Source organism: Giraffa tippelskirchi, chromosome 12, assembly GCF_054371585.1.
Source record: "Giraffa tippelskirchi isolate mGirTip1 chromosome 12, T2T-mGirTip1v1.2.pri, whole genome shotgun sequence".
Taxonomy (NCBI): domain Eukaryota; kingdom Metazoa; phylum Chordata; class Mammalia; order Artiodactyla; family Giraffidae; genus Giraffa; species Giraffa tippelskirchi.
The window spans coordinates 12669411-12692515 of NC_137286.1; the positions used below are offsets into that span (position 1 = coordinate 12669411).

The 23105-nt window shown below is 43.7% G+C and overlaps 1 long non-coding RNA gene across 1 annotated transcript in view; it reads right to left on the reverse strand.

The window, feature by feature from the left end:
• The window catches only part of LOC145528959 (uncharacterized), a 53269-nt gene that overhangs the window by 8441 nt on the left and 21723 nt on the right, over window positions 1-23105 (reverse strand). Inside the window, exons 2-3 of the long non-coding RNA XR_014070816.1 lie at window positions 21850-21988; window positions 11435-11531 (exon numbers count right to left, since the gene is read on the reverse strand). This is a non-coding gene — a long non-coding RNA (uncharacterized LOC145528959). The remainder of the gene's footprint in view (window positions 1-11434; window positions 11532-21849; window positions 21989-23105) is intronic.

Genomic DNA, 23105 nt, shown 5'->3' on the forward strand with positions numbered 1-23105 from the left:
AGTTCCAGCAGGTTCTGTACTTAAATATGTCATTAGATGCTTAAAGCATCTGGGGTACCTGGAAGTCACGCTTTATTTATTTTTTAAAAACTCACCTATTGCAACATTCATACTGCTGAGCCACTGGGATGAGGAGAGACAGATGATGGTTCTAACTATGCAGTTGAGGGAGGCAAAGCCATATTCTGAGGTCACCATTCAACTAAACCAGTAGCAATGAATGATGTAAAACTAAATAGGCCCATTGATTCAGCCAAGAATCAAATCTATACTGACTTTGGTGCTCAGTGTTTCATTTAGGAAGTCATTTGATCCTCAGCACAACCCTACAAGGGGCTCTTCTTTTCCAGGGAAGAACACTCCACATTGAATTTTTTCCACTTAAAAAAATTTAGGAAATTCCCTGGTGGTCCAGTGGAAGACTCCATGATTTCACTGCCAAGGGCACAGGTTCAATCCCTGGTTGGGGACCTGAGACCCCATAAGCCATTTGACACGGCCAAAAAAAAATATTGATACAATCTTTGGAGTTTACTTTTCCCTTTCCAGTTACTACAAAATATTGGCTATGTTCCCCATGTTATACAATACATCCTGAAAATATATCTTATACTCAATAGTTTGTACCTTCTACCCTCTCACCCCTAAACTACTCCCCCAACTAGTGACCACTAGTTTGTTCTCTACATCTGTGAGTCTGCTTTCTTTTGGTTATATTTGCTAGTTTGTTGTATTTTTTAGATTCTACATAGGAGTGATATCATATAATATTTGTCTTTCTCTGCCTGACTTATTTCATTTAGCATAATGCTCTCCAAGTCCATGTTGCTGCAAATGGCAAAATTTTTTTCCTTTTTATGATTGAGTAGTATTCCAAGTAGTATTCCATTGTATATACACCACATCTTCTTTATCTATTCATCTGTTGATGGACACTTAGGTTGCTTCCATATCTTGGTATATTACTATTCTTATTTTATAGGTTAGGACATGAGCTCAGTGAAGAGACATGCCCAAAGTTAATGAATCACAAAGCCACACCAAGGGTGCCTCAATATGATAATTCTGGATTATAGCTGAAAGGGCTACCAGACACAGACTCTTTCCAAGAAAGAGTGCTTCAATTAGTTCAGTTGCTCAGTCATGTCCAACTCTTTTTGACCCTATGGACTGCAGCATGCCAGGCTTCCCTGTCCTTCACCAACTCCCAGAGCTTGCTCAAATTCACATCCATCTAGTCAGTGATGCCATCCAACCATCTCATTCTCTGTTGTCCCCATATCCTCTTGCCTTCAGTCTTGCCCAGCATCAGGATCTTTTCCAGTGAGTCAGTTCTCCACATCAGGGGGCCAAGTATAGGAGTGTCATCTTCAGCATCAGTCTTCCAATGAATATTCAAGACTGATTTCCTTTAAGATTGACTGGTTTGATCTCCCTGCAGTCCAAGGGACTCACAAGAGTCTTCTCCAACACCACAGTTCAAAGCATCAATTCTTCAGCACTCAGCTTTCTTTATGGTCCAACTTTCACATCCATACATGACTACTGGAAAAACCACAGATTTGACTAGATAGATGGACATTTGTCAACAAAGTAATGTCTCTGCTTTTTAATATGCCGTCTAGGTTGGTCATAACTTTTCTTCCGGGGAGCAGTGTCTTTTAATATCATGGTTGAAGTCACCATCTGCAGTAATTTTGGAGCCCAATGAAATAAAATCTGTCACTGTTTCCATTGTTTCCACATTTATTTGCCATGCAGTGATAGGACCAAATGCCATGATCTTAGTTTTTTGAATGTTGAGTTTTTAAGCCAGCCTTTTCACTTTCCTCTTTCACTTTCATCAAAAGGCTCTTTAGTTCTTCTTCATTTTCTGCCATAAGAGTGGTGTCATCTGTACCTCTGAGGTTATTGATATTTCTCCTGGCAATCTTGATTCCACCTTGTGCTTCATCCACCCCAGCATTTCACATGATGTACTCTGCAAGTTAAATAAGCAGGTGACAATATACAGCCTTGATGTATTCCTTTCCCAATTTGGAACCAGTCCTTTGTTCCATGTCCAGTTCTAACTGTTGCTTCTTGACCTGCATACAGGTTTCTCAGGAGGCAAGTAAGGTGCTCTGGTATTCCCATCTCTTTAAGAATTTTCCACAGTTTGTTGTGATCCACACAGTCAAAGGCTTTAGCATAGTCAATGAAGCAGAAGTAGATGTTTTTCTGGAATTCGCTTGCTTTTCCTATGATCCAACAGATGTTGGAAATTTGATCTCCGGTTCCTCTGTCTTTTCTAAAACCAGCTTGAACATCTGGAAGTTCTCAGTTCATGTACAGTTGAAACCTGGCTTGGAGAATTTTGAGCATTATTTTGCTAGTGTGTGAGATGAGTGCAATTGTGCAGTAGTTTGAACATTCTTTGGTATTGCCTTTCTTTGAGATTGGAATGAAAACTGACTTTTCCAGTCCTGTGGCCATTGCTGAGTTTTCCAAATTTGCTGGCATATTGAGTGCAGCACTTTCACAGCATCGTCTTTTAGGATTTGAAATACCTCAGCTGGAATTTCATCACCTCCACTAGCTTTGTTCATAGTGATGCTTCCCAAGGCCCACCTGATCTTGCACTCCAGGATGTCTGGCTCCAGGTGAGTGATCACACCATCATGGCTATCTGGGTCACTGAGATCTTTTTTGTATAATTCTTCTGTATATTCTTGCCATCTCTTCTTGATATCATCTACTGAATGCCCAGATTCAAGTGGGAACGAAAACAAGGACACTAGAGGAAGTTGAAGCCTTTGGAACACAGGGCTGTAGCAAACGTTAAACACATTCCAACTCCTAGACAGATTAACATAAACTCTCACACTAAAGGCCTTTTCCCCACATCTTATTGCCCAATGCATGCCTGGCTTTTAAGAAGAAATAACAAAGTCTGACAAAAAGCAAGGGAGAACAGTCCAAAGAAACAAAGCAGTCATAAGAGCCAGACTCAGATATACTACACCTGTACTCAGAGAGTACTGAAATAAATGTGGTTAATGTGTTGAGGGCTCTAGCGGAAAGAGTAGACAACATAGAAGAACATGTGACTAATGTAACCAGAAAGATGGAAACTCTAAGAAAGAATCAAAAGAGAAAGGCTAGAAGTTAAAAACACCATCAGAGAATGAAGAATACCTTGGATGAGCTCATCAGGAGAGTAAACACAGCCAAGGAAAGAATCGGTGAACTGGGAGACAGGTCAATAGAAATTTCCTGAACTGAAATACAAAGAGAAAAAAGCATGACTAGAAACAGAAAATCCAAAAATTGTAGGACACTGTCAAAAGGTATAGCATATGCATAGTTGGAATGCCGGAAGGACAAGAAAGAGAAAATAGAGCAGAAGAAATATTTGAAGTAATAATGGCCAAAACCTTTCCAAACCACAGATCTAGCAAGATCAGAGAACATGATGCAGAATAAACACCAAAACAAACAAGCAAGCAAACAAGCAAGATAACTCTACACCTAGACACGTCATATTTAAATGACAGAAAACCCAAGTCTAAGAGAAAATCTTCAAAGAAGGGGGTGGGGGGGAATATACTTATAGAGGGGAAAAAAGAGAAGAGTAACAGCAGACTTCCCAATAAGAAAAGAATGGCATGGAACATTTTAAATGTTGAAAGAAAAACTCACCAACCTAGAATTCTATACCCAGAGAAATTACTCTTCCACAGTAAAGGAGATATAAAGAAATTCTCGGGCAAAGAAAAATTGAGGGAATATATTACCAGCATACCTGCCCTGCCAAAAAAAAAAAAAGATATAAGAAGTTCTGTAGGCAGCAAGAAAATGATATAAAGAAAAGGAAAGCATTAGAGAAGGAAAATATTTTATTTTTCTTATTCTTAATTGATCTAAAAAATAAATTTGTTTAAAGCAACAAGAATAACATGTATAGTTACAGCATATGGTAAGTGAAATGAAGAACAGCAATGTCAACAGGGATAGAAGGAGAAATTGGGGGAAAGTGCCTGCACCACATGTGAAGTGGTGTAGTGTTATTTGAAAGTAGACTTACATGGGGATTTCCCTGGTGGTCCTGTGGCTAAGACTCCACGCTCCCAACGCAGAGGATGGGATTCAATCCCTGGTCAGGGAACTAGATCTCACATGCTACAACTAAGAGTTCACATGCCACAACTAAAGATCTTGCATTCCTCAGCTAAAAAGATCGAAGATCCCAGATGCCGCAACTAAGACTCAGAGCAGCCAAATAAATACATAAACTTTTTTTTAAAAAGTAGACTAACATCAGTTAAAAATGTGTTTTGTAAGCTACCACCAAAACAAAGGAGTTATAATTGATAAGTTAAGAGGAGAGATTAAATGACATAATATAAAATGTTCAATTATAACTAGAGAAAGGAGACTTCTGGTTTCTGTTTTGCCATATAAGAAGCTCTTGGAAGTCACCAAACTATCCTAACAACAAGCAAAATGTCAAATAAACAGGAAAATCAACACCTCTCCTTAGATCTGTAAAAGAAGTGAGGTCATGCAGCAAACAAACCACTGCCCCCCAAATTGTAGAGGCCAATAGATAAACATAGAGAATCACAACTTATTGGAGCAGAAACCCACAAGCTGCAACCTCTAAACATGACCTGTAATTAACAAATTGCTGGAGGCTCAGTGTGATCAAGTCTGGGAATAAAACACTCCAGGGTGACCCCATCATCAGGAGGCCCCTAGACTTTTGTACAGCGCTAGCCTTCCAAATGGAAAAAGGGAAATACCCAACTTCTAGCCATCCTGTCTCACCTAAGGGGAAGAAAAGAACTGAAAATCTTGAGTGCAGTTCACAATCCAGAGGTACAGGCTCATGGAAAGGCCAACACCTTGTCCTAGGACTACAGAATGCTTCCCCCACCACAAACACACACCTCATCATTACATCACTAAAGGTCTGTCTACAGCAGTTCATTTCACCCAGTATATCACGTCCAGTTATCAAGAAAACATTACCAGACATGCTAAAAGGCAAAAACAAAAACAAAAAAACCATAGTTTGTAGAGACAGAGCAAACATCAAAACCAGATTCAGATATGGTAGTCATGTTGGCATCATCAGACCAGGAATTTAAAACAACTAATATTAATATGCTAAGGGCTCTAACTGATAATTTAGACAGTAAGCAAGAATAGATGGGAAATGAAACGGATGAGAAATGAAAATTCTAAGAAAGAACAAAAAGAAACGCTGGAAATAAAAAACAGTAACAAGAGTGAAGAATGCCTGCAATCGGCTTATTAGTAGACCAGACTCAGTTGAGGAAAGAATCTCTAAGCTTGAGGATACAGCAATAGAAACTTCCAAAACTGAAAAGCAAAGAGAACAAAGACTGAGAACCAGAACAGAATATCCAAATTGTGAGACAACTACAAAAGGTGTAAGATACACATCATGGGAATACCAGAAGGAGAGGAAAGAGGGAAAGGGACAGAAGAAATAAACAAAAAATGAGAATTTCCCCTGCATGAATGTCAGACACCAAACCACAGATCCAGGAAGCTCTTTGAACATGCCAGATAAATTAAACACACACATAGAAAACAAAAAAACTACACTTAGGCATATCATTTTCAAGCTATAGAAAATCAAAGGTAAAGAAAAATCCCTGGAAAAAAGAGAGACAAAAGATATTACCTGCAGAGGAAAAAAGATAAAAATCCAACTGCTCCTCAAAATCCAACTGCTCCTCAGAATCAGAGAAGGCAATGGCACCCCACTCCAGTATTCTTGCCTGGAAAATCCCATGGACGGAGGAGCCTGGTGGGCTGCAGTCCATGGGGTCGCTAAGAGTCGGACACGACTGAGCCACTTCACTTTCACTTTCATGCATTGGAGAAGGCAATGGCACCCCACTCCAGTGTTCTTGTCTGGAGAATCCCAGGGATGGCAGAGCCTAGTGGGCTGCCATCTATGGGGTCACACAGAGGTGGACACGACTGAGGTGACTTAGCAGCAGCAGCGGCTCCTCAGAAACCATGCAAGCAAGAAGAGAGTAGAGTGAAATATTTAAAGTGCTGACAGAAAAAAAGCACCAAACTAGAATTCTGTACTCTGCAAAATAATCTGTCAGAAATAAAGACTTTCTCAGACAAACAGAAATTAAGAGAATTTGTTGCCAGCAGGCTTCTATGGAAGTAATGTTAAAAGTTCCTTAGAGAGAAGGAAAATTATATAGGAAAGAAACTCAGATCTACATAAAGAAATAAAGAGCATTGGAGAAAGAATAATTGAAAGTAAAATAAAAACTTTTAAAAAAACTCAATTGATCTAACAGACAATGGTTTGTGCAAAGTAATAACAGCAACGATGTATTTGTTACCTATATATATATGGCTTAGGCATAAATTAAATAAATGACAGCAATGTTAAGAGAGACAAGCCGGCAGAATTAGTATTATTGTTATTCTTTTGCACTTTCACTACCCATGAAGCAGTATACTATTATTTGAAAGTGGACCTAGATTAGTTGTAAATGTATACTGCAAACTCTAGTGTGTATGTATATGCTAAGTTGCTCAGTTGTGTCTGAATCTTTGTGACCCCATGGGCTGTAGCCCACCAAGCTCCTCAGTCCATGGGATTATCCTGGCAAGAATACTGGAATGGGTTGCCATTTCCACCTCCAGAGGATCTTCCCGACCCAGGGACCGAACCTGCATCTCCGGCTGATCCTGCATTGGCAGGCAGATTCTTTACCACTGAGGGAAAACCACTAAAAAAAAAATTTTAATGCTCAGTTAAAACCACAAAAAAAGAAAAAGACAAAAATATAAGCAAAGAACAAGGACAACTTACAGAAAACAATAAGTGTGGTAAATATTAGTCAAACTGTATCAGTGATCACTTTGACTAAATCAGTGGTCTAAATATCCAATTAAAAGACAGAGACTATCAGAAAGGATCTGAAAAACAAAACACAATGACATGCTGTCTACAAGAAATGTAATTTAAATATAAAGACACATATGTATTAAAGGAAAATGGATAGAGAAAGATATACGCTGCTAAGACATCAAAAGAAAGGAGGGGTAGCTATAGTAATATTAGAGCAGACTTCAGAGCAAGGAAAGCTATCAAGGATGAATTAAGGGCATTACATAATGTTAAGGGGTCAATTTCCATGAAGACAAAATGATTCTAAATGTGTATGTGCCTAACAACAGAGCAACAAAATACACAGGACAGAACTGATAGAACTGCAAGGAGAAATACATGAATCCACTATCAGAAACTTCAGTCCTCCTCTACCAGAAATGGACAGATTCAGCAGGCAGAAAATCAGTAAGGATGTGAATGAATTCAACACCATTAGTCAGCTGTGTATAAAGGATGTCTATGGACTACTTCCATCCCCACAGATCTGGAAGTTAAACAACATATTTCTAAATAACACATGGGTCCAGGAATAAATATCAAGAGAAATTTAAAAATATGTTGAACTGCATGAAAATGCAAACACAACAAATTTGTGGAATGCAGCAAAAACAGGGCTTAGAGGGAAATTTATTTATTATGATCTTAAAAAAGAAATAAAAGATAAACACTCCCTGAAAAATAAGCCCCCAAACATGTACACACTTTCAAAGGATAACATATATCAATTAAACCCACATGAGGTAAATTGGAAGCATATATGTTATCCACCGAGGAGGACATGGCAACCCACTCCAGTATTCTTGCCTGGAGAATTCCACGAACAGAGGAGCCCGGTGGGCTATAGTCTCTAGGGCTGCAAAGAGTCAGACACGACTGAAGTGACTTATCATCTTACTTCCTGCAGAGTGGACAGCTCTAGGGGAAGGGCCTAGGATGGGGACTTGTGTGAAGGAGAAAAGATCATCAAGATAAAAGAGGATCTGGGCACAGGTGGATGGTGATGGTGAGTCATAAGATGGGACATTAATGCCCCAAGTCTGTGCATCTGAAATTCCTTTAAAAAAGGAAGTTTTGGTTTAGAGACAGCATTCTGGGAGGTTGTGCACAGCGGAAGCAGAGAAATACAGGACGCAGGCATGTGGCTCAGCTACATGGATCAAGTCTGCTGTTACCACCTGCATCCACCTGATCTCAGGCAACGTATTTAACCTCCTACATCTGTTTCCTCATCTGTCAAAGGGGGAAAATAATCAAGCTGACTTCTGATACTGACAGTGAGACTTAAAAGAGGTGAACGTATAAAAAGCACTTATATAATGTCTGACACATAAAAGCTTGATAAATTGATAAAGGGTCACTATTATCACTTTAAATGCTTTTCTGTATTCAGTATACTTCTTAAGACAGATTTGTAATTATTTCTTGCAGGAAGCGTGTTTCATTGCCTGCTCTCAGCCCCCTTATCAGAACCTGCCCCTCCCAAGGGCAGCCCACACAGCCCTCCCCTGCCTCCCCACTGCCATGCCCCTGCCTGTCATGTCCAAGCCACCCTGATGGGATGTGCGGTCTGACTCAAGAGAGCTGGGCAAGGCCAGGATCTCTCTCCATAATGTAATCAGAGAGACCAGTGATCTTGGTTGGGGAGACTGCCCTGGACTTGTATAATCTCAGGGAGTCGGGGCCTGAGTCAGCGGACTGCAGGGAAGCCAGCATCGCCCCCACGGGCAGATGCTCTGCGGGAGCAGGAACCACATGTGATGTGGTTTGCAGATGCTCAGAGAGGCAGAGAGCAAGATGAGGCCAGGTCCCTGAGATCTAGCTGTACTTCCTGAACTTTGATTCTATCACATTCCCTTATCCCTTTCAATATGACTCCTTGAGTTTTTTTTTAATGGGTTTCTGTTTCTTACAAGCAAGACAGCCTTGATTGAAACATTAATTTGCAGGCCTGTATTGCCCACCAGACACCGTCTGCATTCCTAGCACCTGATGTGCTTCTGGCTAAATAACTGCCTGTTAAGAAAAGAATGGGCATCCCTGGTGGCTCAGTGGTAAAGAATCCAGGAGACATGGATTCTCCTGCCAATCTAGGAGACATGGGTTCAGTCCCTGGGTCGGGAAGATCCCCTGGAGAAGGGGATGGCTATCCAGGCTAGTATTCTTGCCTGGAAATGCCATGGACAGAGGAGCCTGGTGGGCTATGGTCCATGGGGGTCTCAGAGAGTCAGGCAGTTCTTAGCAACTAAACAAGAGCAAGAGAAGAATGGATGAATGAAGGAACAGACAATGCAACGACAGGCCTGTCCAGGCCCCCTTCCCCCTGGCCTGTGCCCCTGCATCCAGCCTTGGCTACTTCCCTGGTCCTCCCTGGTCCTTTGGTCTGAAGAACCCTTCCCCACCTGTCCTAGGATCGGGAGAGGCCAGTGGAGACGGATTCTCTTGAGTTGCAGAGCCTGCAGTCCCACATAGACAGGGGTGACGAGGGAAACCGCTGACAGTCAAGATGGCACCCCAAAAGACATGGCTAACCCCTGTTTAACCTGGCTGGCTGTTTCCAGGTGCGGGAAGGACATGTGCTTCATTGATGTGGCCGGCACTGTGCTGGGGTGTTTACTCAGGCCTCCCCGCCCAGTCCTCGACCCTGTGATGCAGGTCCTGAGTGTGCTCATCCTCAGAGCTGGTCCTCCCCTTTCTTGCTCTGTCCTGGGGTTGCAGCATGGCTGACACCAGCAAGCCGTGTTTCCCAGCGTCCAGCTACTTTCAGCCAAGGGAAGCAATGGCAGAGACTGGAGCGTAGCAGAGGGAAAAGCAGGGATATTTCTCCTGCTTAGTCCTGGTTCACGCAGCATCCTGGCAAGGCTGTGTTCTCTGTGGCTCCAGCTCCCCCTCCACGACCTGACCGCTGAGCTGCGGAAACACTGCCTCCTTCCCAGGACCTCCAGCCCACAGCTGTCTCCCTTCTAATCTCTGATTGCCACTCATCCCCCCACATGGCTTCCTAAGTCTGCCTTCTCCTCTGTAACCAATTCCCTACATTACATCACTCTATTTTAAATCCTCCAGGAATTTTGATTTTTTTTTTTTTTTTTTTTGGTCAAACCTGGCATCATCTGTATGCTATTCTGAAGAAAAAGAACCACAGGTATAAGGTATTTGCCATGGGTTGAACAGCCTGTAAGTGGCAATGGATCAGAATCTGGCTCTGCCTGACTCAGCCATGCACTTCCTCCCACTGCCCTTGAACATCCTTCCACCTGCTAGGGGAACTGGCCTGGGTCCCACCTGTAACATGGCTGCCATGGGAAGGTCTCACAGCCCTCCCTGGAGAGTAGACTCCAGGCAATTTGGCAGCAAGTGCTGGGCTCCCTGCTAAGTTCAGACATGTAGCTCCAGACCTAAGCTCTGTTCCTAATGTTGGAAAGTATTTACCCTGCACCTTTCCTGGAAACTATGAGAATAGACTGTTCCAGTGAGACTTTAAAAAGCTGCCTTTGATTGACTCACTTCATCATCCCCTCAAAGAATGTCTATCCTGAGGATCTATAATCCTCTTACCACAAAAGTAAGACATGAGTTATTTTTTTCTGTTTTCCACCTCTGCATCCACCCTGCAAGGAACTGGATGTTTTCTAGCTGATGACTTGCTAAATGATCTAGATCTTTGAACCCACAGTGTGGCCTGCAGACTGGCAGCATAACCTGGCAGCTGAGAGACTCGTGGAAATGCAGAATCCCAGGCCCCACCCCAGCCCCACTGAATCAGGATGTACTTTAACAAGATCAAGATCCCTGGATGATTCCTGTTTATGTTAAAGTTGGAGAAGGGTGGTCCTAGACGCTTCAGTAGATATTTACTTGGCATCTATTATGTATAATCTCATAACAGTAACACATACCTTTTTGGGAAGCAGGAAGACTTAAATGAATTAATATATTAGTTCGGAGTCTGTTGCATGATACAGGGCTATATGTTTTAGTATAATGATCACTAGTAGTATAACTGTCAGAGAAGGCAATGGCACCCCACTCCAGTACTCTTGCCTGGAAAATCCCATGGATGGAGGAGCCTGGTAGGCTACAGTCCATGGGGTTGTTAAGAGTCGGACACGACTGAGCTACTCCACTTTCACTTTTCACTTTCATGCATTGGAGAAGGAAATGGCAACCCACTCCAGTGTTCTTGCCTGGAGAATCCCAGGGACGGCGGAGCCTGGTGGGCTGCCGTCTATGGGGTCGCACAGAGTCGGACACGACTAAAGCAACTTAGCACACAGCACACAAGGACTAGACAAGTGCAAAACATAGAGCATGGTGGTGGGCACACAGTAGGAGCACTATAATAATTTTACTTTTTTAATAATAATTTTAAAAGCTTACTTTTAAAATTACATGTCTTCACTCATTTATTCCTCACAATAACTGGAGGAAGCAGTCCAGTTATTATATTCATTTTTTTCAGGTGAGGAAACCGAGGAACAGAAAGATTATATAACTTACCTAAGGATACAAAGCCAGAAGTCAAGCTCCACTGTCCATGATTTCAAATGCTGCTCTAAAACGCCTCCAATACCCGCTGACTTTTACCAGCATTCACCTGCAAAACAGCCAGGTGGAGAAGAAAGGGCAACAGCAAGAATCAGGAGCTGAGGGACTTCCCTGTTGGTCCAGTGGTTAAGACTCCATGCTTCCAATGCAGGGGGCGCAGGTTTGATCCCTGGTTGGGGAACTAAGGTCCCACATGCTGAATGTGCACTAGTGCATGCTCAGTCATGCCTGACTCTTTGTGACCCCATGGATGGTAGCCTGCCAGGCTCCCCTGTCCATGGGACTATCCTGGCAAGAATACTCAAGTGGGTTGTCATTTCCTCCTCCAGGGGATCTTCCCCACCCAGGGATCAAACTCGTTTCTCCTGCAGCTCCTGCATTGGCAGGTGGATTCTTTACTACTGAGCCACCTGGGAAGCTCATGAAGTACAGTACAGCTAAAAAAAAAAAAAAAAATTAATTTAAAGAAAAAAAGAGAATCAGGAGTTGAAGGCTCAGATTCCAGTCCCTTCATGTTGTGACCATAAGCCCCTTCTCCCCGCCCCACCCCCACCCAAGCGTCCCCATCTGTGCTATAAAAAGCACTACATGGACCCTGAGCCTCAGAAGCTGTGACAGTCTTTGGGAAGAAGCGAGACAACTCTGTTCTGCAGAGCTTAAACACACCCGCCAGCTGGTCAGAAAGAGACTGGCCCAAAAGTCCCTAGAGGCTCCTTCCAAGTCGAAGACCATTTAAAGTTATGAGCTCATTCCAAGGACTCGGGGGGAATTCCAAGGATTACTGGGAAAGGCCAAAGTGTAAGTTGGAACTGAAGAATCCAGTCCTGGCTTGACAGGGTGAACTGAGGCAAACCATGCCTTCACCACGCCTCCTCACAGCCAGGGCTGCCTGTGCCCATCTCCCCCGCTGGTGCTGGTGCCCATTCACCCTCCCAGCCTCAGGGAATCAAGGTTGACTGGTCCAAGTCAGTCATAACTCTGCCCCTCAGTTGGTGATTGGCTTAGATCTAAACACAGGACTCAATCCTGGCCAATGAGGAGAAGTTACCAAGGCACAGCTGGGAGAGGATTCCCTCCTTAATAACACAAGACCCCTAGGAGAGTCTGCTTTCCTCGAGGACTCTGTGAGTGCCTAGAACTGCTGCAGCCGCCTTGTGACCATGAAGAGTAGTCAAGAGACGCACAGAGAAGCTGGGAGTTGGTGTTACAGAGTCCCTGAATTAACCAGCCCTGCAGCTACCAGGACTATGTCTCAAGAATATAATAAACCTATTGCTATCTAAGTCATTTTGGTCCAGTGTTCTGTTTCTCAGGATCAAATACATCCTAAATTACACATTTAGTTTTCTTCATTTCTCAAATGAAGATAATACCACCAGGTTCTTAGGAGGATAAAATGAGATGAAAGATGTGAAAATGCCTAAAACATCCATGAGAGGCTTAGTATTTCAGTAGCCTGAAATCTAACAGCTTTACAGATGGGAATGGGGAGGGACTATTAGTCCTATTGTAACCCACGGGTAGATACTTTAATGCCTAAGGGGCTTTTTTATGGGGGAAAAGAAGCTTTTCTTTAGGTTATGACCAACCTAGATAGCATATTTAAAAACAGAGACATTACTTTGCCAACAAAGGTCCGTCTAGTCAAGGCTATGGTTTTTCCAGTAGTCATGTATGGATGTGAGAGTTGGATGGTGAAGAAAGCTGAGTGCCGAAGAATTGATACTTTTGAACTGTGGTGTTGGAGAAGACTCTTGAGAGTCCCTTGGACTGCAAGAAGATCCAACCAGTCCATCCTAAAGGAGATCAGTCCTGGGTGTTCACTGGAAGGACTGATGTTGAAGCTGAAACTCCAACACTTTGGCCACCTCATGGGAAGAGTTGACTCATTGGAAAAGACCCTAATGCTAGGAAGGATTGGGGGCAGGAGGAGAAGGGGACGACAGAGGATGAGATGGCTGGATGGCATCACCAACTCGATGCACACGGGTTTGGGTAGACTCTGGGAGTTGGTGATGGACAAGGAGGCCTGGCGTGCTGCGATTCATGGGGTCGCAAAGAGTCGGACATGACTGAGCGACTGAACTGAACTGAACTCAGAAAACCTATTTTTCTCAGTTACAAATATAATGAATGATATGTTCTTAATTTGAAATGCAGTTACAAACACTCCATTTGATTCTTTTGAAGATCAAAAGAATTCTTTCAAAGATCTCAAATGGAAGACAAAATATTCAGAAATGCAATGGTTATACAACTTATTACTGTACCCACTTATGTCCACTCTAGAGCACACACACACCATGGCCTTAATTCATTATTCTGTACCTGATATATTACCTTCCCAGGATTATTGCTACATTTATTCTTTACTGCATTTCTTATGTCATCCTAGGGTTTCAGTAATATTTACTCCTTCCTGAGGAGTCCTACTAGAGCCAAAAGACAGAGGACAATTTCTCAGACAAGCTGAGGACATAGAATTGGGCAATTGGCTAATTGGTTCTTGGCCGGGACATAGGACCTGGATGTCCAATGTAAAGTGATGCAAACATGAGTCCCTGGACTCCAAGCTGGATCCCTTCTTATAAAAAAATTTTTTTTTTACTTGTGATGACTTGGGAATTTTAAGCATCTGGTTTTTACTATGGATTTTTTAAAAAAATTTTATTTAGCTGTGCCAGCTATTAGTTGAGGCATGCATGATCTTTAGTTCTAGCATTCAATCTCTTAGTTGCAGCATGTGGGATCTAATTCTTTGACCAGGGATTGGACTCATGCCCGCTGCATTGGGAGCATAAAGTCTTAGCCACTGGACCACCAGGGAAGTCCCTATTAAGTATTTTTTAAAAGTTTTTAAATTTGGTGTCTTCCCTAAGATGATCCACTGAGAGGGGCACTTAAGTTGTGAAATACTTTTCCTCTAAACCCATCGTTTTTGTCTAACCTTCAGAAAAATATCAACCCAAATCAAAGGACATTGTACAAAATGCCTGAGCAGTACTCCTCAGAACTGTCAAGGTCATGAAAAATAAGGAAAGACTGAGACACTGTCACAGATCCTATGGTATCCTGACCAGGAAGAGGACATTAGCAATTGATAAAATCTGATGAAAGCCATTAGCAGTAATGCTCAGGGTTAACCTCTTAGATTTAACAAATGGCAAATGATAATGTGTGGGTATAAAGTTTCAGTTATGCAAGATGGATAAGTTCTAGGCATCTGCTGTATAACATAGTACAAATGATTACCACTAGGTAGGGTGAACTTCAAAATTTGTTAAGAGGGCAAATCTTATATTAAGTGTCCATACCAAAAAAAAAGGAACAGGATACAAAGGTATACTTTGGGAGGTGTTGAGTATGTCTATTACCTTGATTGAGGTGATGGTATTCTGATGTGTGCATATTTTCAAACACATCCAATTGTACAGGTTAAATATGTGCAGTTCTTGGTATATAGATTATACCTCAATAAAGCTGGGTTGGTTTTTTTTTTAAGAAATTAACTTTGGAAGGAACTGAGTGAGAAGTCTCTGTATTATCTTTGCAACTTTTCTCCAAATCTAAAATTATTCCAAATGAGTTTATCTTTTAAATGGTGCCTTAGTCTCATCTCCCCCAGAAGCAGACACTGAGACAAGAGTATAAGTGGAAGTAGTGTTTTTTGGAAGGCGATTCTTGGAATCTCCCGGCAGGACTCAGGGACGTGAGACCAGGAAAGGAGGAATCCAGAGGCCGTGTCAGCAAGCAGGTGACCACTGTGGGTGACCAGGAGCAGTCCTGCCCAGAAACATGGGAGATGATGTAGATCGGCACCTCGGTTACCCCAAGTAGTAGGCAGGGGTGCTGGAATATTTATCCACCCTTCTCCTCAGATATTGGTTGAGGGCTGCCCTGGAGATGGACACTTCCAGGCTGCTCATGTGGACCATGTAGGTTCCAGTGGCCAGAGACAGACCTCAGGGAGAGAGTGGCAGGGCTGGTGGTCCAAAGCTGTCCAGTGTCAGGTGAGGCAAGGATGGTTACCAAAGGGAGCTGGACAGGACACAGATGACACCTGCCTCTCTTGGCAGCTTTCCCAGAACTGATTTCACTTTTAGATGTCTCTTGGCTGAGAGCATCTAACCCATCATCTTATTAGGATGTACTGACTTGGTCCAACAATATTATTTGAAATTTATTGTTCTTTTATTTGCATTTTATTATAATTCATATAAGACCATCTAAAAATTGCATCTCCTGGGATTGAATGTGCAAAGTGAGCTCCGCCCCCCGCCTCCTCAGGACACGTACTGAATATGTCACCAGGAACATCCTGCAGAACCCTCTCCCGCCTCGATTTTTGCATGGACTGCCTCTCGGCTTTGAGTCCCCTGCCTGGATTTTATGCCACGGAAGTGCTCACTGACCCTTCTCACCCTTGCCACTGTGTTCGTTTATCCTAGGATTATTTGGTTTACTCACAGTTCCTGGTGTTTACTCTTTCCTGCCTGTGTGGATAGAAATAATGACATATTCTATTAGATATTAACTGAGAAACAGGTCATTTCAGTAATTTACATGGAGGGGATTCATTGAAGACAATTGACTATACAGCTGGGAAGACAAACAGAGGACAGTGAGATTAGCGATTCAAGGAAATTGCTAGCGCCTTTGGGCTGGTGGGACAAAGGAGAAGGTGCTAGTGGAGCCCTGGGTGTGGGGCTGGAGGCCCCTCAAAAGAACCTGGCAGGTGGAACCTCCAACAGGACATCAGCTGGAGCTATGGAAGGCAGTGCTGGGAGGTGAGGCAGCCGATGCTGGAGACAGAAACTTGGGGAGAAACAGCCTGGTTTCTCCTTCCTTCTCACTCTCCAGCCTCCCTCCCGATTGGCCATGCCCAGCCACAAGCCTGGGGAACACAGCCTGTGGGAGCCAGTGCCTGTGTGATAAGCAGCAGAGGAAAGAGGCCAGGAGCGAACCTAAGGCTCTCACACTCATCCCTCATTATTACAACCAGTCACATGACTTAGAGAAGAAATAAAATACGCACACATATTAACAATCCCCTAATCTTAGAATAAAAAGTGAATACTGTACCCTGCTAGTCATCCACCTCAAATCATTCAATTACCTTTTTGTTCGACATCAAACTAACCATTCTCAGTTGCATATCATAAAAAACCCATGGCCTTTCACGAGTTCTCTCAACATACCACATGATTAGAAGGTCAAATTGTCAAACTTGTCCATGTGAACACCTTCAGGATGCCCTTGGCCTCCTTGATAGCATTCTTTCCTTTCTGACAATAATAAGATGATCCAGAACTTTCCAGCTTGATTTGTCTTCTCCCCTCCCCCATCTAAGGCATGATCACCTACCTTCCAAGGAGACCTGATTCCATTAGTGGAGAACAAATGTTAAAAGCCAAAATCTGGCCTCACATTTCTTTGTGAGACTATGGATTTATATCAACAGTTCCAATTCAACATAATGTCTTGTGGAATCTCACTTTTAGAAAACAGTATATAGTTTTCAAGACCATCCCCTGGCAGGACCAAAGTGCCTTGGAAGAACTGGGGGAGTGTTGGCCTCAGGAAGGACTAGCGTACAAACTCCTCTGACACCGATGCCTGTGAAACACTCGGAATGGGTGACATGCTTACCACGTGCCCAGAGGGCCCCAAGCACTTTACCTACATCATCTCATTTAATCACAGTTTCTCTCTACAAGTGTAATTACTACCCCCCTTTTACAGACAAGAGAACAGCTTCGAGAGAGTGGATAAAGTGCTCCTGGTCCTGTGGCACTGACAGCATCCCACCTAACTGCCCACCATGCCCGGACTCTTCAGCCCTGCACCACGTGGCCAGGCTGGGGGCATCCCTGGACCCCAAACAAACCACCTCTCCGCTCTTCCTGCTGCCTCTGTGTGTGCTGTCAGCTCTCCCTTCTGTGCTTGGGATGCCTCCTTGAACTTCAAATTCCAGCTTGAATGTTCCTCCATGCTCCTTGCTCCGTATACATCTCAACACACATTAGAGATGCATGTGTGCTTATGTGTGTGTGTGTGTGTGTGTGCGTGCGTGCCCCCCCCTTATGCAAGCCCCTCGTGGGCAAGTTCTGTGTTTCATTCATCTCTGCATCCGTAACTCACAGTGCCTGACATTTTCAGGTGCTCAAATCACACGTGACGGAGAAGGGAGGAGGGCGACCTGGCTCCCAGGTAGCTCAATACCTGGCAGGTGCCAAGGGATGCCCTCTCCTCCACAGTCATTTCCTATTCTAAAAAAGGAGCCTTCCCCCAAGCTGCAGCTTCCCGGGTGCCTCAGACAGTGAAGAATCCGCATGCAATTTGGGACACCTGAGTTGGATCCCTGGGTTGGGAAGATCCCCTGGAGGAGGGCATGGCAACCCACTCCAGTATTCTCGCCTGGAGAATCCCCATGGACAGAGGAGCCTGGCAGGCTGCAGTCCATGGGGTCACAAACTGCCTCCCAAATACGCATCAGTATTAGATGGCTGCTTTTCCTAAAATGAACGAGTTTTTATCTGCTTAGGAAAACAATAGTCTGATTTGCTCTAGCCTTTAAGATTTCAGTGACAATCTGGGAGGCCAACAAGGAAAACTGAACTGTGATCCGGACCAAGGACTTGCATCTGCCAGGTCTGAGGGCTTGTGGCAAAATCACAATTCAAGTGAGGCGCTTGCCAGCTTGTGCTCAATGTCTCTCTCTCTCTCACACACACACACACACACGCACACACACATGCATGCACACGCTGCCTTGGTAACCAGCGGTTACTAAAAAAATGCAAATGCAGCCACTTTCCCAGGAGAAGAAATCCTCTGCCAGTACACAAGGCCCAAGCAAGTTTCTTCCGCTGAATCTCGTGTGCGTTGCATTATCACTGCCCGTGAACATGAGTCCAGGCGTGTGCATGTGCCCTGGAGCCTCGACCGTCAGTGTTCCTCGGGTTTAAAACTGTGAGCATTTGGGCAGTACCTGCTGTAATATATGCATAGTTAGCACCGTGTTGTTCTGCCAGGGGCTATGGCTCCTCGCAAGTGGTCTGTTCCCTGAAATAGGTTAAACCCTCCTCCACCGCCTCTGTTCCCTCGTGCACACTGCTGACTCAGCCACTGTGGCCTGTAGAAACTCCCCCAAAGACGTGATTCGTCTTGGCATAGCAACAATATGTTAATAGCGTCTTCCCTGGAGCAGGCCAGCAGGACCTCTACCCGGTGTTGGTCCAGTTACTGTGCACTTCAAACTGGAGTAAAAACCAACTGCCTTCCTTTGAACAGAGGCTGTAATTCAGAACTTCCCCTCCTTTAAACCCAAGTTAATAAGGTTTAGGTGATTTTTAATGCTTTCATGATAAAAGAGAAAAAATGACACTAGGTCCATGAAACTGTCTTGATGTTGCACCATTAAAGAGAGAAGAGGTCATTGTCTTTTCCTCCTTTTTCCTTCATCCTCACTCCCAGAGTCCCGCTGTATCTTTGAAGTCTGACTCGTGAACTAAGCTTAATGAGGGGACAGCATATAACAGCTGCTGTGTTCAGGTTGCAAATAATAAGAGACTAGACTCAAGCCGAATTAAACTGTTAGAGAAGGATGGTCAGCTTCAGCAAAGACTTCCAAGCTGGATGGACTTCAGGCTCAGGGAGGAACCAAAGACTCAGGTCCTTTTCACATCTCTGCTCGTCCAGCCTCAGCACCAACTCCTTCCAAGTCTGAGCCCCTGTGGTCTTAGCTGCCAGCACCCCAGCAGAGGGGGAGAAAGACAGAGACAGAGAGACACACAGACCAACAGAGTGAGACACAGTGAATGGATCTGGCTTCTCATCCCCCCACAGAAGGCAGCACTACTTCCCAGAGACCTTCAGCAAACCACTCCTTGTGTCCCATTGGCAGAATCAGGTCATGTGCATTCCAGAACCAGTCAGTAGCAGGGTGAATGGGATTGTCCTCCAATGCCTCAGGGTCACCCCGTGAGCTGAAGTTAATTCTTCAAACTGAAGTTGTCCTGTGCTTAATGGGTGGGGTGGAATGGACAGTGGGGAGGCCACCACTATGCCTGCTATTATAACATGAGCACGGCTAGAATACAGGTTAGCACTACTAGCTTACAGGTGAGCACTAATAGATTGGGCTTCCTGGGTGGCTCAGTAGTAAAGAATATGCCTGCCAATGCGGAAGATGCAAAAGATGCAGGTTCGATCCCTGGGTCAGGAAGATCCCCTGGAGTAGGAAATGGCAACTTGCTCCAGTATTTTTGCTTGGATAATAGCATGGACAGAGGAGCCTGGTGGCTACTGTCCCTGGGGTCACAAAAAGTTGGACATGACTGAGCAACTGAGTGTGTGCACATACGCGCACAGACACACACACATATACTACCAGATTACAGGTGAGCACTAGGAAGACACAGGTGGACTATGAAGGACACATGTCCTATATATGTTGCCACTGCTGCCTCCTCTTAGCCACCCTCAAGTTTGGCTCACTCACATGCAACCCAGAAAAGCAATGGGAGCTGGAAGATGGAGTCCAACTGTCCTTCCTTCACTTGCGAATGGGACACATCCTCTCTAGCATGTCTTTCTTCAGCCGTCAGTTGTGACATGTGATCCTCTCTCAATAAGAGTGCTGGGCTCTGCCTGGACCAGCGAGAGCTGCTTCCTGAAGTTGGGGCAGGTGAGGTACCAAGGAACTCCCGACACCAGCTACTCAGCCACCATCAACCTCTAGCACCCTCTTGGCCAAGTCTCCTGGGCTCTTGGGGAGGAAATTGTGCTTCAGCAGTGACATACAAGGTATAGGTGTCAGCAGTTGTCATTTCTCCACACAATTTCCTTTCATCTTGAACCTTTTTATTGGTCAAGTACCTGCTTAGAAGGAACATAATATTATGCAAATAAATACCTGCTGGTCACAGACCATTCACACAAGAACCTGGGTAACCCAAATAGCAAAGGTGGTTCCTTCCCAACTACCAATGTTTCGCTTGCCTTTATCATTTGATCTTCAGAGCAACCTTTGGAAATAGGCAGAGAAAACTACATACGTTATCCCCATTTAATGAGGGGAAGGCCCAGGTACTTAAGTATTTGCTTAAACCTTGTCTCCAATCTGACAAAGGACTTGTATCCAAAATACATAAAGAACTCTTAAAACTCAATGGTAAGGAAACCAGCAAGACACTTTAAAAAAATGACAAAGGTCTTGAATAGACCTTCACCAAAGAGGATGTAAGACCGGCAAATAAACATATGAAAAGATGTTCAACATCATTAGCCATTAGGAAAATGCAAATCAAAACTGTAGTGAAATATCACTTCATCCCCACTGGAATAACTGTAATACAAAGGACAGACAATACCAGGGGCTGACAAAGACACAGAATTACTGGTGGGAATGCAAAAATGGTACAGTCACTCTGGAAACGGTCTAGTGGCTTCTTATGAAGTTAAATATATACTTTCCACATAACCTAACAATCTCAGTCCTGAATATTTACCTTAGAGAAATGAAAACTTACATTCACACAAAACCTGTACACAAATGTTAATAGTAGTTTTATTTCTGATAGCCAAAAGCTAGGAAAACCCAGATGTCCCTCACCAGAGGTGAATAAGCAATACAATGGAATATCACTCAGCAGTAAAAAGAAATGAACAGTTGATAGTTGACAACTTGGATCAATATCAAAGATTTTATACTGAGTGAGAGAAGCCGGTCTCAGAATCACATATGGTTTCATCTACATAATATTCTGGAAAGGACAAAACTATCATGATGCAGAGCACATCAGAATTTGCCAGAGTTTCTGGGTTGGGGAGAACATGGCTATAAAGGAGTCTTTTGGGGTCATAGAACTATTCTATATCCCAATTGTGGTGGCAGTCACATACATTTACACATGTGTTAAACTTAGTGAAAAGGGAAAAAAAAGATCATCATCTTGCTGGATGATCATTTTTAAAATAAAACTTTAAAAAGTTGGTAATTTGAGACCAGGTCAACTCCTTGCCCATGCTGTCTCTACCCGAGTATGCAGCCTGCATAGACTCCAAGCTTTGTTCACAACACAGTCCTTGGACCCTCCTTGCTCAAAGCCTTGTCTTTCACAGAAAATTGCAACAAAGTTCACTCTCAAGTTTCCAAGCCCATGGAAGTAAGAATTAGAAGGAGAAGGAAGGGAGCTGCTGGAAGTGGGCACACTGGCAATGCCCACAGCAGCAGCTGGCAGTGAAAGAGGAGGCAGAAAAAGTATGAGATGCAGACATTTACATTCAGAACACACTAGTGTCTGGGCCATTTTGTTCAAGGCCTACAGCCCAAGCACACACCTCTGAGATACAGGAGGACTCACCTGCATATCAGCCCTGGCTCCTGATGAGGAGAAGGGTCACTTCAGCACACTGTCTCTCTCTTTGCAGCAGCAGGAAGGACTCAGTAGAGTAGGCATCTGGTCTACTCAACAGCAGCCCTGAACGTTAGATGCGATTTGCCTTGAAACAGGACAAGAATTTGAGCATGTAAGTACACCTGTCAATGGCCAGCACCTGCCCTCAGACCTAGATGTTGTCTATGATTCCCATGACTAGCAGCCATCACCGCTAACATTTATTGAGTGCCTACTATGTCCCTGGCACTTTCTTAAAGAGCTTTATGTGGATTGTCCTATTTGATCCTCACAACATCCCTATGTGTGGGAACCATAATAAGTCCCATTTTACAGATGAGGAAACTAAAGCCAAAGAAGTCAAGTGACTTGCCTAAATTCATACATCCAGTGAGCAGTGGAGCCAAGACTGTTGCTGCAGAGCATCTCGTCCTAACCACGGTGTCCCACTGCCTCAAAGAGGAAACAGAGGCATAGGAAAGAACACAAGGAAACAGATTTTAGAACCATAACAAAAGTGAAGAGAAAGTGAGGAGGACTAAGAAATTGGTGCTTCTTTTGCGGGAAATAGATGTTTAGAGTAACCTACAGAATAGAGTCTCATTTATATCACAATGTGTTTATACCGTAAATGCCTTTGTTCTCCCTTTGCTTTATGCTGCTGTTTGGAGGTAATGTGTTATACAGCAATAGACAACTAAGACACAAATTAGACTGTCAGTGACAGTTTACACATTGTTGTTCAGTTGCCCAGTCGTGTCTGACTCTGCAACCACATGGACTGCAGCACGCCAGGCTTCCCTCTCCTTCACTATCTCCCAGATTTTGCTCAAATTCGTGTCCGTTGAGTCTATGATGCCATCCAACCATCTCATCCTCTGTCACCTGCTTCTCCTCCTGACTTCAATCTTTCCCAGCATCAGGGTCTTTTCAAATGAGTTGGCTCTTCTCATCAGGTGGCCAAAGTTTACATATTATAATTTGATTTAAAAAAAGACTACCTTATATTATACTCCATTTACCACCCCTTGCATACTGGAAACTTAAGATTCTTTCATTGTCACTGTTTCAAAGAAATATTGCCATTTGTAACTGGATTTGTACTGATCACTTGAGTGGAGGGCTAGACATGGTAAAAATAAATCTTGCTTGATGAGAACTAGGTATAATAAAAGAAACCTCTAAGTTCTTCTAGGATATTGTGCAAGACACCCCAAGGCCTT